Raw genomic sequence first — 16923 nt, forward strand, 5'->3', positions numbered from 1 at the left:
TGTGGATGGGGTCCTCCCCCAGTATGCGCTACTCTACGGTCCTCCAGACCAACAAGTGAGTTTAATTCTATCTGGATTTGGGGCCGCTGGCTTGGGGGCCTGGCGGGGGGCCTGGCGGGGATGGGGGGCATGTTGGGCCTGGCGGGGGGCCTGGCGGGGGGCCTGGCGGGGATGGGGGGCATGTTGGGCATGGCGGGGGGCATGGCGGGGGGCCTGGCGGGGATGGGGGGCATGTTGGGTCTGGCGGGGGGCATGGCGGGGGGCCTGGCGGGGATGGGGGGCATGTTGGGCATGGCGGGGGGCATGGCGGGGGGCCTGGCGGGGATGGGGGGCATGTTGGGCATGGCGGGGGCATGGCGGGGGGCCTGGCGGGGATGGGGGGCATGTTGGGCATGGCGGGGGCATGGCGGGGGCCTGGCGGGGATGGGGGGCATGTTGGGCCTGGCGGGGGGCCTGACGGGGATGGGGGGCGTTGGGCCACTGGCAAGGAAAATGCTGACAAACTTGAACGTGGTATTTCTCCCTCCCTGTACGTGTCACATAGGTCCGCGCCCATGAGAAGATCGGGATTTGGCGTGCCATCGCCAAGGAAGTCCGGACCCTGGGGGTCCACCATCGACGGGGCACCCACTGCCGCAAGAGGTGGGAGGACATCCGCCGCGGGACCAAGAAGACCGCCGAGTCTCTGCTGGGGATGGCCTCCCAACGTAGGCGGGGTGCCTGCCGTCAACTGAGCCCCCTGATGTTCCGGATCCTGGCGGTGGCCTACCCTGATTTGGATGGGCGCGTGAGGGCAGCACAGCAGACACAAGGGGGTGAGTACAAGCATTATCTACTCTGTTGTCGCGCAGTGGAGGTGTCTGGGTGGGGGAGGAGGGCTGGGGGTCCCCCTAGGCCAGGGCGATATCTGTAGGCTGGGCACCCCCGTAAGCCCCTGTGTCCCCAGCCACCACCCTCAGTAGTTTGTCAGTACAGCCATCCCTGGGCCGTGTCATCCATGGGTGCAGTTGTCAACTCTAGGCGTGTAGGGCATGTTCCACGGAATGCGTAGCGGACCCCAAGTGCGCAACTTAGTGCAGGGGGCATCTGTGTCTGTCATGTCCGCTAACTGTACCGGAGATCCATGTAATCAATATCCCTTTATTTCTCTCTCCCCCCCCCCTTTTTGTTTGTCTTTCTGTGCTTGTGTGCATCAGCATCATCAGGCGGAGGAGAAGTGGCATCGGGGCAGGAGGGAGCTGCATCTCACATGGCCCAGGAGGGCCATGCCACAGAGTCAGACTGGACCAGTGAGACGGAGGGCGAGGGGAGCTCCACGACGGGGACGACTGGACCCTGCAGCGACACGGACACGTCCTCGGAAGGGGGCTCCCTTGCGGGGGTGGCACCATCCGTGCCCCCCGCCATTACAGGTACAGCCGCCACCCAGCGCACCATCTCCGCCCTCCCAGCAGCCCCTCAGCGTTCGCCCCGTGCCCGCTCTGCCAGGAAGCCGGGCATCTCCTTCGCCCCAGGCACCTCAGGCCCTGCCCCTGTTACCCCCCGCTGCCCTCAGTGAGGAGGTCATTGACCTCCTCCGAACGCTCATTGTTGGGCAGACTACCCTTTTGAATGCCATCCAGGGGGTGGAGAGGGAGGTTCATCGCAGCAATGCGTACCTGGAGGGCATTCATTCGGGTCAGGCTGCCCATCAGCGATCGTTCCAGGCTCTGGCCTCAGCACTGACGGCAGCCATTGTCCCTGTCTCCTGCCTGCCTCTACTAACTCCCTCCTCCCAGTCTCCTGTTCCTCTGCCTGTCCCACCCACACCATCAGACCAGCCTGCACACACCTCAACACCCAAGAGAAGCTCATCCAAACATAAGCACCACAGATCACGCAGACATTCACACACGCAACATTCCGATGCAGACATGCCAACAGTCACTACCACCTCTGTGACCCCCACCTCCTCGTCTCCCTCCTCCCTCCCTGTGACGTCTACACTCACACCTCCATTCACCTCACCATCAGCCAGTGTTTCCATCACCAGCACACCCTCCACTCCAGTCCGCACACGTGCAGTCACCACCCCCACTGCCATTTACACGTCCCCTGTGTCCTCTCCCACTGTGTCTGTCACCCCCTCTTCCACACCACACAAACGCAGCCACCCACCCACCCAACAGCCATCCACCTCACGACAGCCTATCCCTCCTGCACCTGCACCCAAAGACAGCAAACGTGACTCACCTACAACCACATCCTCTCCCTCCACTCCCATTCCCACTGTACCTACCACTCTCCATTGTCCCAAGAAGCTCTTCCTCGCCACTACTAACTTCTTTCCTGACCCTGAGCCCCCCCCTCCTTCTCGTCGGGGTAAGAAGAGCACCTCAGCCACCACCAGCCCTGCAGCCCCCTTGACAAGGGTGCAGGGGTATTGGAGCCCGCCAGCCCGCATGTCTGGATCTTCACCCAGCAGCAAGGGGACAGCCAGCCCACCCCCTGGGAAGAGGAGCAGAAGGCGGAAGGGGCGCCGCAGGAGCCCGCCTTCTACATCCCCCCCGGACACCACCCAGAGACAGTCACCAGCCACAGCTCCAAAGGGAGGAAGGGGCCACAGGCCCACGACTAAGGAGGGCAAGGGCAGCAAGTCGGAGAGGTCAGGCAGCAGGCCTGCTGCCCAGGAGGAGCCCACAACCCCCATAGCCGCTGCCCAGGGAGGACCCAGCCCAGCTGGCCAGGAGGGCCCCACCACCCCCATAGCCGCTGCCCAGTGAGGACCCAGCCCAGCTGGCCAGGAGGGCCCCACCACCCACAGCCCAGGTGGGCAGTGAAGGAGCACCATCCCCGCTGCCCAGGAGGGCACCACCAGGCAATTAGCAGTTGGCCATAGACCGGCCGCCGTCTCACGCACCGCTCCGCTGGGCCCCGCCGTCTCAAGAACCGCTGAACTGGGCCCCGCCGTCTCAAGAACCGCTGAACTGGGCCCTGCCGTCTCAAGAACCGCTGAACTGGGCCCTTCAAGGCAAGGAGCGCTGAACTGGGCCCCGCCGTCTCAAGAACCGCTGAAACTGGGCCCCGCCGTCTCAAGAACCGCTGAACTGGGCCCCGCCGTCTCAAGAACCGCTGAACTGGGCCCCGCCGTCTCAAGAACCGCTGAACTGGGCCCTTCAAGGCAAGGAGCGCTGAACTGGGCCCGCCGTCTCAAGAACCGCTGAACTGGGCCCCGCCGTCTCAAGAACCGCTGAACTGGGCCCCGCCGTCTCAAGAACCGCTCCGCTGGGCCCCGCCGTCTCAAGAACCGCTGAACTGGGCCCTTCAAGGCAAGGAGCGCTGAACTGGGCCCCGCCGTCTCAAGAACCGCTGAACTGGGCCCGCCGTCTCAAGAACCGCTGAACTGGGCCCCGCCGTCTCAAGAACCGCTGAACTGGGCCCCGCCGTCTCAAGAACCGCTGAAACTGGGCCCTGCCGTCTCAAGAACCGCTGAACTGGGCCCCGCCGTCTCAAGAACCGCTGAACTGGGCCCTTCAAGGCAAGGAGCGCTGAACTGGGCCCCGCCGTCTCAAGAACCGCTGAAACTGGGCCCCGCCGTCTCAAGAACCGCTGAACTGGGCCCCGCCGTCTCAAGAACCACTGAACTGGGCCCCGCCGTCTCAAGAACCGCTGAACTGGGCCCTTCAAGGCAAGGAGCGCTGAACTGGGCCCCGCCGTCTCAAGAACCGCTGAAACTGGGCCCCGCCGTCTCAAGAACCGCTGAACTGGGCCCCGCCGTCTCAAGAACCGCTGAACTGGGCCCCGCCGTCTCAAGAACCGCTGAACTGGGCCCTTCAAGGCAAGGAGCGCTGAACTGGGCCCCGCCGTCTCAAGAACCGCTGAAACTGGGCCCCGCCGTCTCAAGAACCGCTGAACTGGGCCCCGCCGTCTCAAGAACCGCTGAACTGGGCCCTTCAAGGCAAGGAGCGCTGAACTGGGCCCCGCCGTCTCAAGAACCGCTGAACTGGGCCCCGCCGTCTCAAGAACCGCTGAACTGGGCCCCGCCGTCTCAAGAACCGCTCCGCTGGGCCCCGCCGTCTCAAGAACCGCTGAACTGGGCCCTTCAAGGCAAGGAGCGCTGAAGTGGGCCCCGCCGTCTCAAGAACCGCTGAACTGGGCCCCGCCGTCTCAAGAACCGCTGAACTGGACCCTTCAGGGCAAGAACCGCGGAACTGGGCCCTTCAGGGCAAGAACCGCTGGCCCTTTGGCAGACGTGGCAGGGCAGGATCTATCTCGGGCAGGGCTGCAGGATGTCCTCTGGCCAACTTGCCTCCTCCAGTGGCAGTGGGGTCTGTTATGGACTGTATGGACTGTGGCTTTGCTCTCCCCAGGATGGCCCAGTGGGCAGGCCACCCACTGTATGGACTGTATGGACTGTGGCTTTGCACTCCCCAGGATGGCCCAGTGGGCAGGCCACCCACTGTATGGACTGTATGGACTGTGGCTTTGCACTCCCCAGGATGGCCCAGTGGGCAGGCCACCCACTGTATGGACTGTATGGACTGTGGCTTTGCACTCCCCAGGATGGCCCAGTGGGCAGGCCACCCACTGTATGGACTGTATGGACTGTGGCTTTGCACTCCCCAGGATGGCCCAGTGGGCAGGCCACCCACTGTATGGACTGTATGGACTGTGGCTTTGCACTCCCCAGGATGGCCCAGTGGGCAGGCCACCCACTGTATGGACTGTATGGACTGTGGCTTTGCACTCCCCAGGATGGCCCAGTGGGCAGGCCACCCACTGTATGGACTGTATGGACTGTGGCTTTGCTCTCCCCAGGATGGCCCAGTGGGCAGGCCACCCACTGTATGGACTGTGTGGACTGTGGCTTTGCTCTCCCCAGGATGGGCCAGTGGTCATGGAGTCCCCTCGGGGATCTGGCGTCGTGTACTCAAGTGGCTGAGGTGCCCCCCCTTCCCTTCCCCCTGAGGTGCCTGTCCTATTTTCTTTCTGATGCCCCTGCAGTGTTCTCTCCGTGGAGTTCTTGTCGTGGGACTGGGCCTTGCCCCTTTGCACAGGACCCCTGTGATCCACGGACAGTGGTTGGACTACATTTCGTAGCTGTATATATTTTGTACATAGTTTATTTATTTATTGGGATTACTGGTGTACATATTTCAATATATCTGCCCGTTTATGATCTCTTCTTTTGGTCTTTGCATTATTTCGGAGGGGGGTGGTTTGTGGGTTGTGACAGTGATCTGTGGGAATGTATTGATGTGTGTGTTGTAGTGGGTGTGGGTGGGTGGGTGTGTGCCGGTAATCTTTTCCCTCCCCTGTGTCGTAGGTGCAGTACTCACCGATGTCTTCCGCGCCGCCGGGCGTGCTCCTGGTATATGAGCAGGAATAGGAGTGCGGGGATGACCTGCAACTCTGGCTCCATACTGCCGGAATCTCGCGTGGAGTGCGTAGAGGTGAGCGTTTTCCCGTTCGTAGTCTGTTTCCGCCGTGTTCTTATCGGCGGTGCTCCCGCCCCGGAAAAGGTGGCAGATTGGTGGGTCGTAATAGGGTGGGCGGTACTTTGTCTGCCGCCGGGCTGTTGGCGGGAACCGCCGCGCTGTTTGTTTGTACCGCTGTGGCGGTCGGAGTGTTAAGTTGGCGGGCTGTGTTGGCGGTTCCCGCCAGGGTCAGAATTGCATATTTTAGACCGCCGGCCTGTTGGCGGCTTGGCCGCCGCTTTATCACCGACCGCCAGGGTCAGAATGAGGGCCAATGTGTCAAAAATGTCAGCTTGTCAAGTATATGTGGGTAGTTGGTAGTTTTTGCCATTGTAGAATGACTGATGATAGAATGCAGCAACGTCCACACTAGTCATTTTGTTGGAATTATGAGATAACAGCTTGGATATTAGGGTATGCCATCATGACCAATATTTGGGGACAATGTATCATAGCCATTCCTTGCCATGGTAGAGGAGGAGTAGATGACTTCTTGGTATGCGTACTAGATGGGTAGTTCTTGACCCTTTCCTCCCTTTCTTTCTCTCCCACCCTCTCCCCCTGTCCTCTCCTATCCTTGTGAGCATCAGCATCATCAAGCAAAGGAGAAGGGGCACCGACGAGTGGCAAAGCTGCAGCCCACGGGACACAGCAGGCAGAGTCCTCCGACACCGAAGGGACCAGTGGGACGGAGGGTGAGGGGAGCACCACGGGGGAGACCGGTACAGCTACATCATCCTCAGATTCCTCCTCCGATTGAAGCTCCCTGGTGGTGGCAGACCCATCTGGGTCCATCCCAGCACCATCCTTGTCTGCCATTCTCTTTACCAGTACCAACCTCCCTGTAGCTCCCAACCCAAGAAACTTGGGTGCTCAATATGAGGAAGGTGGGTGTCTCCTTTGCCGCTCGCACCTCCGCCGTCAGCCCTCCTGCCCTCAATGAGGAAGGTATTGACCTCCTGAGGTACATCTCTATGGGGACATCAACCATTGTGAATGTCGTCCAGGGACTGGCATCCTAGATGCAAAAAAGTAATGGCTACCTGGAAGGCATTCACGGTGCCGTGGCTGGCCTGCAGAGATCGTTTCTGGCTCTGGCCTCCTCTTTGGCGGCAGTCAGTGTCCCTTCATCTTCCATCCCCCCTCCAGGTACCTGTGCTCAATCAAACACCCATTCCCACCTCACCCATCCAGAGTACACATATAGGCCAGCATTCACCCACTGCAACAGACAAGGTGCGCAAAGACAAACATAGGCACCACAGGACACACCACAAGCATGCACACAGTCAACATACACCTGCAGACACCACAACAGCCACTCCTTACACTGTCTCCCCACCACCTCCTCCATCACAGTCACATCACCACTTGAACCTGCTTTCATTACATCATCACTCCCTGATCCTGCCACCAGCCCTGTCATAGTCACAGACATCACAAGAGATCTGCTGTCATCCACCCCGCACCACACCACATCAGCACTCACCATAACAACCCTCATGACCACATGCAGCACATCTACCTTACTTGCATTCACAATCCCAACATACACCCACACATCTTGTATACCATCTCCCTCCATCTCTTCCCCCTCCTCCTAAAAGACATAAAGGCCATCACTCACTCACCCAACATGCAATCACCAGACACAAGCACACATTGCACACCGTGCATCCATGTCCAGCACACCAACACTTCATACAACCACTCCCTCTACCTCCACTCCTAAACCTTTTACCCATGTGCCTAAAAAGGTTTTCCTTGTCAGTATTGACCTGTTCCCTGCTCCTTTCCCACCCTGTGATGCTCCTAACCGCCATGTCTCCCTGTCTAAACCCAGTCCTTCCACCTCTCAGCCCCTCTATTGCCCCGAGTAGTGCCCATGCCCCTCACCCTGTAAAGAACCCACTCCCTCCAAAGCCTAAGGTCCATACTCCTACCCCAAACTCCTAACCCCCTCCCAACAATCAAAATCTAAGCCTAAACCCGCCCACTCCCAAACCTGAACCCAAGGACCCCCCTTCCAAGCCCAAGCCGCCACCACCCCCCCCCTCACCCCTGAGGTGCCTGCCTGCCCCATTGATGCCCCTGCCATGTGGAGGCCAATTTTCAGTCAGGAGTCAAGTTGGGGCATGTGACTGTGCCCAATATGCCTGGGGCACATAAGACAGTTTCTGGACTAGACAGTAGAGCTCACTTGTAAATAGTTTTCCATTAATTTTAGTTATTCAATACGTGTCCACATAGATGTGGAAGTCGAGTTTGAGAAATTGTCCTGATTTCCTTCAACATGGTTGTATTATATCTGTATACTTTGATATTTGTGTGTATGGAATGTATCTTTGTTGCTGCATGCACTGGGCACAATGTGCTTGTTGTGATGTGTTCTTATGGTTGTGTGTGGCATTGTTTGGTAGTGGTGTGTGCGTCCATGTGTATAGTGATGCATCCTTGATGTCCTTTGTAGGTTGGTTGGACATGATGTGTCATCTGAGACATTGTTTGGATGTCTGTACTATTTATTTTATTGTATGTTGTTGCTATGCATTGCTGCCAGTATGTGTTGTTGGGTGGAGTTGTTCGATGTGACTTTCTGACTATGCATTTGTGTGTTTGTGCTGTTGTTGTCATTGTGTGATTGTGGGGTGTTATGTATGGATGTCTTGGACAGTGGTGGTGGTGTGCGTGTGTGGTGTGCTGTGTGAATGGCACGCGTCTTTTGGTCATGGTGTGTGTATTTAGCATATGGGTTTATGTAGATAGTGTGTGTGTGTCTATAGATGTGTGTGATGATACGGGCGTTTGTTTGCGTGTGTATGTGGCTATTGCTGTCCGTGCTGGGTGTGTGTGTTGGTGTGTGATACTGCCCTTCCCTCCAGGGTGTGCTAGGTGGGGGTACTTATGGTTGTTGTCTTTGTCTCCATTGTCGATACACTAGACACCAAAATCAGATACGAAAATAGTCACAGAACAGTGCAAATAGTAGACAATACCATAGAATGCAATAGGAAGAAATAGGCCTAGGGTCAACACAAACCATATACTGAGAAAGTGGTATTAGAATCACAAATTCGCACCTAGGCAAGTATAGTGTGTAGAGGGTTACTGGGAGTGTAAGAAAACCACAAAGGTGAGTAAAATACCCCACCCCAGAGCCCAGGAAAGTACTGCAAGTTTCCTCAGGACACACTACAAGTCGTGATAAGAGTCACTGCAAGAGATGGTGGATTCCTGGATCTGTAAAGAGAGGAGACCAAGTCCAGAAGTCGCAGAAGATTATAGGAATGACAGGAGCCCCTGCCAACCTAGAAGCTGGCGCAAAAGAGGATTCTCTGGTTGGAAGAAGTCTGCAGAAGAGCACCAAAGAAGATGGCTGCGGGTTCCTGAGTGATGCAAAGGATATCCCATGTCGAGATGTTGGATGCAGGCGAGTTACAGCGCTAGATTCTTCCAACAAGCCTTGGTTCAAGCAAAGTCGAGGTGTGCAGCAAAATGGCGCTGCCTGGACCCAGATGGGACCTGGGGTTCTCAACTTGGACTGAGGAGGCAGAAGTAGCTCCCAACACTGGAGGGAACTCACAGATGATCAGCCACCTACGGGAGTCCCAGGACAAGGGGACAAAGAAGGTGCAAATTGAGGTTGCTGCAGCACTACAAAAGAAGGTCCCACGCCGCTGGAGAACAACTCAGCGAGTTGAGTGTCGCAGGATAGAGTGCTGGGGACCTGGGCATCAAGGATTCTTACAAATAGTGCACAGAGGACTCAGGAGGTGGAGATGACACAGTGCCCAGGGGTACTGTCGCAAATGGGGAAGGCAATCTCTTGACTCTGTCAAATTTGGACAGCTGGACCTTAGGACAGTCTGTGTCTACGGGGTCCACCACCTGCGTTCCAGGGAGCGTGCTCGTTGCCAGGAGAGGAGTCCCAGAGAACTGGACGTCATCTTAGAAGGTGCCTGCTGGAGCAGGGAAGTGACTCTGTAACTCCATGTGAGATTTCTTTGTTCCTTTTGGTGCAGGGTGAAGACAGGGAGTCCACAGAGCGTGCACATCTTGGAAACTGTTGCAGTTGCTGGCTGAAGCTGAAGTTACAGAGTCACAGTAGCCTTCTTGGATACTTTGTTGCAGTTACAGCGGTTCCTGGAGCAGTGTGCGGTTGAACCGATGGTCAGAGGATGAAGCAGGAGTTGCAGAGGATTCCTGGTGGAAACATGAAAGCTGAATCTGAAGAGGAGCCCACAGGAGAGACCCTAAATAACCCTGAGAGGGGGATTGGCTACCTAACCAAGTATGCACTGATCAGGAGGGGTCTCTGACGTCACCTGCTGGCACTGGCCACTCAGAGATCTCCAGAGTGTCACAACACCTTGGTAAACAAGATGGCTAATGCCAGTGACACACTGGAGGAGCTCTGGGCACCACCCATGGGGTTGGGGATTGACTGGGGAGTGTTCACTCCCCTTTCCTGTGTCCAGTTTTGCACAAGAGCAGGGACTGGGGGCCACTGGACTGGCGTAGACTGGTTTATGCAAGGAGGGCACCATCTGTGCCCTTCAAAGCATTTCCAAAGACTCTGGGTGGCTACCTCTTCCAAGCCTGTAACACCCATTTCCAAAGGGAGAGGGTGTAACACCATCCTCCCAAAGGAAATGCTTTGTTATACCTTGCTGGAACTGAGCTGCTCACACCCCAGGAGAGCAGAACCCTGTCTGTGAGGTGGCAGCAGCTGTAGCTGCAGTGCAAGCCTCAGAGAGCTGGTTTGGCAGTACTGCGGGTCCATGGTGGAGCCCCCAGGATGCATGGGATTGGCCCTCCAAAACCAGATTTGGAATGGGGGGACAATTCCATACCTTATACACCTTACCTGGCCATATTCGGAGTTACCAGTGTGAAGCTACATATAGGTATTGACCTATATGTAGTGCATGCATGTAATGGTATCCCGCACTAACAAAGTCTGGGGAATTGGCCCTGGACTGCATGGGGGCACCTTTGCTAGTGCAAGGGTGCCCTCACACTTAGTAACTTTGCACCTAGCCTTCAGTAAATGAAGGTTAGACATATAGGTGACTTATAAGTTACTTAAGTGCAGTGAAAATGGCTGTGAAATAGTGTGTGCACTATTTCACGCAGGCTGTAGTGGCAGTCCTGGAAAGGGTTTGTCTGAGCTCCTTAAAGGTGGCAAAAGAAATGCTGCAGCCCATAAGGATCTCCTGGAACCCCAATGCCCTGGGTACCTAGGTATGATATACCAGGAACTTATAAGGGGGGTCCAGTGTGCCAATTGGAATTAGTAAATTAAGTCACTAAACTATAATGACTAATTTGGAAGCAGAGAGAACATAAGCACTGAAATTCTGGTTAGCAGAACTTCAGTGACACAGTTAAGCACCACTGACAACATACACATTAGGCCACAAACTATGAGCATTGGGGTCCTGACCAGCAGGCAAAACATACTGAAAAACAGGTAGAATTTGGGGGAACATTCCAAGAAAGATGGTACTTTCCTACACAACCCCCCCCTCCATAAATGAGGGACAATATGGCTAACCTTGCCCAGATGAGTCTTCATTATCCAAGGGAAAATATCTGGTAAGTCCATCTGCCTTGGAGTGGGTACTCCCAGGTCTATGTTCCACTGTAATGTACATCCCGTGTAGGAAAATGGACCACCTCAGCAACTTAGGGTTTTCACCGTTCATTTGTTTAAGTCATAATAGAGGTTTGTGGTCTGTTTGAACAATGAAGTGGGTCCCAAACAGGTAGGGTCTCAACTTCTTCAAGGCCCAGACCACAGCAAAGGTCTTCCTCTCTATGGCAGACCAACACTTTTCTCTAGGGGTCAACTACATTCTGATAAAAGCAACAGGTTGGTCCTGGCCCTCTGAGTTAAGTTGTGATAACACTGCACCAACCCCCAGTTCAGAAGCATCTGTCTGGACAGTTAATTCTTTGGAGTAATTTGGGCTTTTCATGAGAGGTGCAGTGCACATAGCCTGCTGAGGCTCCTTAAAAGCTGTCTGACAGCTGGCTGTCCATAATAACTTTTTAGCCATTTGTTTGGAAGTGAGGTCATTAAGAGGGGCAACAATGGAGCCATAGTTCTCAAGGAACCTCCTGTAATACCCAGTGATATCTACGAAGGCTCTGACCTGGGTCTGAGTAGTAGGGGGAGCCCAGACCATAACTGTCTGGATCTCCCCCTGTAGTGATTCAATCTTTTCTCCACCGACCAGGTAGCCCATTTAAACCACTTTCCGTTGCCCTCTCTGGCACTTTGAAGCCTTGATAGTGAGGCCTGCCTTTTGCAAGGATTCCAAAACGTTCCATAGGTGGACCAGGTGGTCATCCCAGGTGGAGCTAGATACAGCAATGTAATCTAAGTATGCTGTACTGAAAGCTTCCAAACCTTGGAGGACTGTATTCACCAGCCTCTGGAAAGTGGCAGGTGCATTTTTCAAACTAAAGGGCATAACTGTGAATTGGTAATGTCCTCCTATGGTAGAAAATGACATTTTTGCTTTAGCATCCTCTGATAACTTGATCTGCCAATACCCTTCAGTCAGATCAAAGATGCTTAGATACTTGGCAGAAGCCAGTATACATATGAGCTCATCTGCCCTGGGTATAGGGTGAGCATCAGATTTGGTTACAGTATTAAGTCCTCTATCGTCCACACAAAACCGCATTTCTCTCTTTCCTTCTTTGCAATGAGGTTTGAGGACAAGCAAACACTGGTCTGGCTCAGGGGCTATCAGAGGACTCAATAACTCCCAGGTCTAACATTTTCTGCACCTCAAAATTAATGCAATCGCTGACATGGTCAGGCTGCCTATAAATCTTACTTTTTGACAGGCAAACTGTCTCCAGTATCAATTGAATGTTCACCCCAGGTAGTTGTACCAGGTATGAGGGAAAGGAGGTCAGAAAATTGTCCAAGGAGGTTTTTGCAGTCCTCCCTCCGCTCTGCAGTGAGGCAGTCTGCAAGCACAACTCCTTCCACTAAGCCAGCAGCTTCAGTTTTGGAGAAGAGGTCAAGGAGAGGGTCACTCTCTTCCTCCTGCCCCTCATCTGTGGCCATGAGTAGGGTTAAGTCAGCCCTGTCATAGTAAAGTTTAAGACTATTGACATGATGCACCCTAACAGGACTTCTGGCAGTGCCCAGGTTCACCAGGTAGGTGACCTCACCTTTCTTCTCCACAATGAGATGGGGTCCACTCCATTTGTCCTGGAGTACTCTCGGGGCCACAGGCTCCAATACCCACACCTTCTGTTCTGCTTGGTACTCTGCCAGGACTGCATTCTGGTCATGCCATTGCTTTTAGAGCTGTTGGCTGGCCTGAAGGGCTTTAGTGGCCTTTGTCAGGTACTCAGCCATTCTGTATCTTAGGCCAAGCACATAGTCCGCAATGTCTTGCTTAGGGGGCTTTAAAGGTTCCCCAACCCTCTTTACAAGAGCAAGGGACCCCTTATAGGCTGACCAATGAGGAGTTTAAAGGGGCTGTAGCCCACCCCTTTCTGGGGTACCTCCCTGTTGGCGAAAAGGAGGCAATACAAGAAGACATTCCATCTCCTTCTGAGTTTTTCAGAGAGTCCCATGATTATGCCTTTGAGAGTTTAATTAAACCTCTCAACCAATCCATTTGTTTATTGATGATAAGGGGTGGTGAATTTGTATGTTACACCACACTCCTTCACATTGCTTTGAGGTATGCAGACATGAAGTAAGGATTAATCTATTGCCAGAAGCTGTTGGAGGGTCAAGGAGGCCAACAATATCAATCCCTACCCTCTCAAAGGGCACCCCAACCACTGGCAATGGGATTAAGGGGGCTTTTGGGGTGCCACCAGTTTACCCACTGCCTTGGCAGTTCACACAGGAGCAACAACACTCCTTAGAGTCCTCTGACATTTGAGACTAGTGAAAATGAGGAACAAGTCTGTCCCATGTTTTACTTTGCCCCAAATGTCCAGCCAAAGGAATGTCATGTGCCAGAGTTAGGAGGAATTTCCTATACTGTAGAGGGATGACCAGTCTCCTGGTAACACCAGGTTTAGTGTCCTTTGCTTCAATATAGAGGAGATTATTCTCCCAGTAAACTCTGTGGGCATCATTGAAATATCCATTTTGCTATTTGACAGCTTGCTGTCTGAGACTCTCTAGTGTGGGACAGGTCTGCTGTGCCACACTCAGTTCCTCCCCGGCAGGCCCCCCTGCACCCAAAAGCTCAGCTGTGTCAGCTTCAAGCTAGGTCCAGTTATCCCTTATTAGAAGAATATAGGTGTTTCTAGCAGCTTAGGCTGTTAGAGGTAGCTATGGCAAAGCAGCTTAGGCTGAACTAGGAGACATGGAAAGCTCCTACTATACCACTTATATCACATAGCACTATGGGGGTCATTCTGACCCCGGCGGTCGGCGGGAGCACCGTCGACAGGCCGGCGGTGCCCTGCAGGGCATTCTGACCTCGGCGGTTCAGCCGCGGTCAGAAGAGGCAAACCGGCGGTCTCCCGCCGGTTTACCGCTGCCCTTAGAATCCCCCATGGCGGCGCAGCTTGCTGCGCCGCCATGGGGGATTCTGACACCCCCTACCGCCATCCTGTTCCTGGCGGTTCGCCCGCCAGGAACAGGATGGCGGTAGGGGGTGCCGCGGGGCCCCTGGGGGCACCTGCCGTGCCCATGCCAATGGCATGGGCACGGCAGGGGCCCCCGTAAGAGGGCCCCGCAAAGTATTTCAGTGTCTGCTAAGCAGACACTGAAATACGCGACGGGTGCAAACTGCACCCGTCGCACCCCTGCAACTACGCCGGCTCAATTCTGAGCCTGCGTCCTCGTTGCAGGGGCATTTCCTCTGGGCCGGCGGGCGCTCTTTTGGAGAGCGCCCGCCGGCCCAGAGGAAATGTCTAAATGGCCGCCGCGGTCTTTTGACCGCGGTGCGGTCATTCAGCGGCGGTACCTTGGCGGACGGCCTCCGCCGTCCGCCAGGGTCAAAATCAGGCCCTATATCACAAGAAAACACAATACTCAGAGTTACTAAAAATAAAGGTACTTTATTTTAGTGACAGTATGCCAAAAGTATCTCAGAGGATACCCTCACTTAGGAGGTAAGTAATATACACAAATTGTATGTACACAAACCAAAATCAGGTAAGTAACAGTAAGAAAAGTAGTGTAATCAATGTAGAATCACAATAGGATGCAATAGGTAGAAATAGGCCTGGGGCAACACAAATCATATACTCCAAAAGTAGAATATGAATCATGAATGGACCCCAGGCCTATGGTAGGTTGTAGAGGGTCGATGGGATGTGAGAAAACACTAAGGGTGTCCAAAATACCCCACCCAGGACCCTGAAAAGTAGGAGTAAAGTTACCCTACTACTCCAAAAAGACAATATAGTCGAGATAGGGGATTCTGCAAGAACCACAAATGCTACCAAAGTACTGAAGATGGATTCCTGGACCTGAGGACCTGTAAAAGAAGGGGACCAAGTCCAAGGTCACGCAAGTGTCCGGGGGGGCAGGAGCCCACTAAACCCCGGATGAAGGTGCAAAAGGGCTGCCTCCGGGTGGAAGACGCCGAAGATTCTGCAACAACGGAAGGTGCCAGGAACTTCTCCTTTGGTCAGAGGATGTCCCACCGCATGCTGGAGGATGCAGGAGTGTTTCCATGCAGAAATACTGCAAACAAGCCTTGCTAGCTGCAAGAGTTGCAGTTGAGGATTTTGAGTGCTGCTGGGGCAGAGGAAGGACCAGGATGTCGCCCCTTGGAGGAGGATACAGAGGGGATGCGCAGCAACTCAGAGAGCCCCCGCAGAAGCAGGAAGCACCCGCAGAAGTACTGGAACAGGCACGTAGAAGACCTGAGGACAGCAGTCGACTCAGAGTCACAAAGGAGGGTCCCACGACGTCGGAGTCCAACTCAGCGAGTTGGGCAATGCAGGACGGAGTGCTGGGGACACAGGCTAGGGTGTGTACAAAGGAATCCTTGGAAAAGGGCACAGATGCCAGAGCAGCTGCAAATCACGCAGTCCACAGGATTACTGTCTGGCGTGGGGAGGCAAGGACTTACCTCCACCAAATTTGGACAGAAGGAAGGGCCACTGGACTGTGGGAGACACTAGGACCCAGCTCCTGTGTTCCAGGGACCACGCTCGTCAGGATGAGAGGGGACCAAGAGGACCGGTAATGCAGAAGTTTGGTCCTGCGTTGGCAGGGGAAGATTCAGTCAACCCACGGGAGATTTCTTCTTGGCTTCCAGTGCAAGGTGAAGGCAGACAGCCCTCAGAGCATGCACCACCAGGAAACAGTCGAGAAAGCCACCAGGGTGAGGCGCAACAATATTGCTGGTAGTCGTCTTGCTACTTTGTTGCAGTTTCGCAGGTGTCCTGGAGCAGTCAGCAGTCGATCCTTGGCAGGAGTCAAAGAGGGAACTGCAGAGGAACTCTGGTGAGCTCTTGCATTCATTATCTGAGGAATAGTCCAGAGGAAAGACCCTAAGTAGCCCAAAAATGAGGTTTGGCTACTGAGAAAGGAGGCTTGGCTACTAAGAGAGGTAAGCACCTATCAGGAGTGGTCTCTGACGTCACCTGCTGGCACTGGCCACTCAGAGCTGTCCATTGTGCCCCAACAACTCTGAATCCAAGATGGCAGAGGTCTGGGACACACTGGAGGAAATCTGGCCACCTCCTCTGGGAGGTGCTGGTCAGGGGAGTGGTCACTCCCCTTTCCTTTGTCCAGTTTTGCGCCAGAGCAGGGCTGGGGGAATCCTTGAACCGGTGTAGACTGGCTTATGCAGAGATCTGCACCAACTGTGCCCATCAAAGCATTTCCAGAGACTGGGGGAGGCTACTCCTCCCCAGCCCTTCACACCTATTTCCAAAGGGAGAGGGTGTAACACCCTCTCTCAGAAGATATCCTTCGTATTGCCTTCCTGGGACCTGGCTGCCCAGGCCCCAGGGGGGAAGAAACCTGTCTGAGGGGTTGGCAGCAGCTGCAGTGGAGACCCCGGAAAGGCAGTTTGGCAGTACCCGGGTTCTGTGCTAGAGACCCGGGGATGCATGGAATTTTCCCCCCAATACCAGAATGGTATTGGGGGTGACAATTCCATGATCCTAGACACCTTACATGGCCATGTTTGGAGTTACCATTGTGACGCTACATATAGGTAGCGACCCATATGTAGTACATGTGTGTAATGGTTTGGAAAGTCCGGGGAATTTGCCCTGAACAATGTGGGAGCACCTTGGCTAGTGCCAGGGTGCCCACACACTAAGTAACTTGGCACCTAACCTTCACCAAGTGAGGGTTAGACATATAGGTGACTTATAAGTTACTTTTGTGCAGTGAAAATGGCTGTGAAATAACGTGGATGTTATTTCACTCAGGCTGCAGTGGCAGTCCTGTGTAAGAATTGTCTGAGCTCCCTATAGATGGCAAAAGAAATGCTGCAGCCCATAGGGA

General features: G+C 54.5%; 1 protein-coding gene across 1 annotated transcript in view; it reads right to left on the minus strand.

Moving 5' to 3' along the window:
- FSHR (follicle stimulating hormone receptor) overlaps window positions 1–16923 on the minus strand; it is a 1893748-nt gene that overhangs the window by 135778 nt on the left and 1741047 nt on the right. The window lies entirely within an intron of this gene.

This window comes from Pleurodeles waltl, chromosome 5 (genome assembly GCF_031143425.1).
Source record: "Pleurodeles waltl isolate 20211129_DDA chromosome 5, aPleWal1.hap1.20221129, whole genome shotgun sequence".
Lineage (NCBI taxonomy): Eukaryota > Metazoa > Chordata > Amphibia > Caudata > Salamandridae > Pleurodeles > Pleurodeles waltl.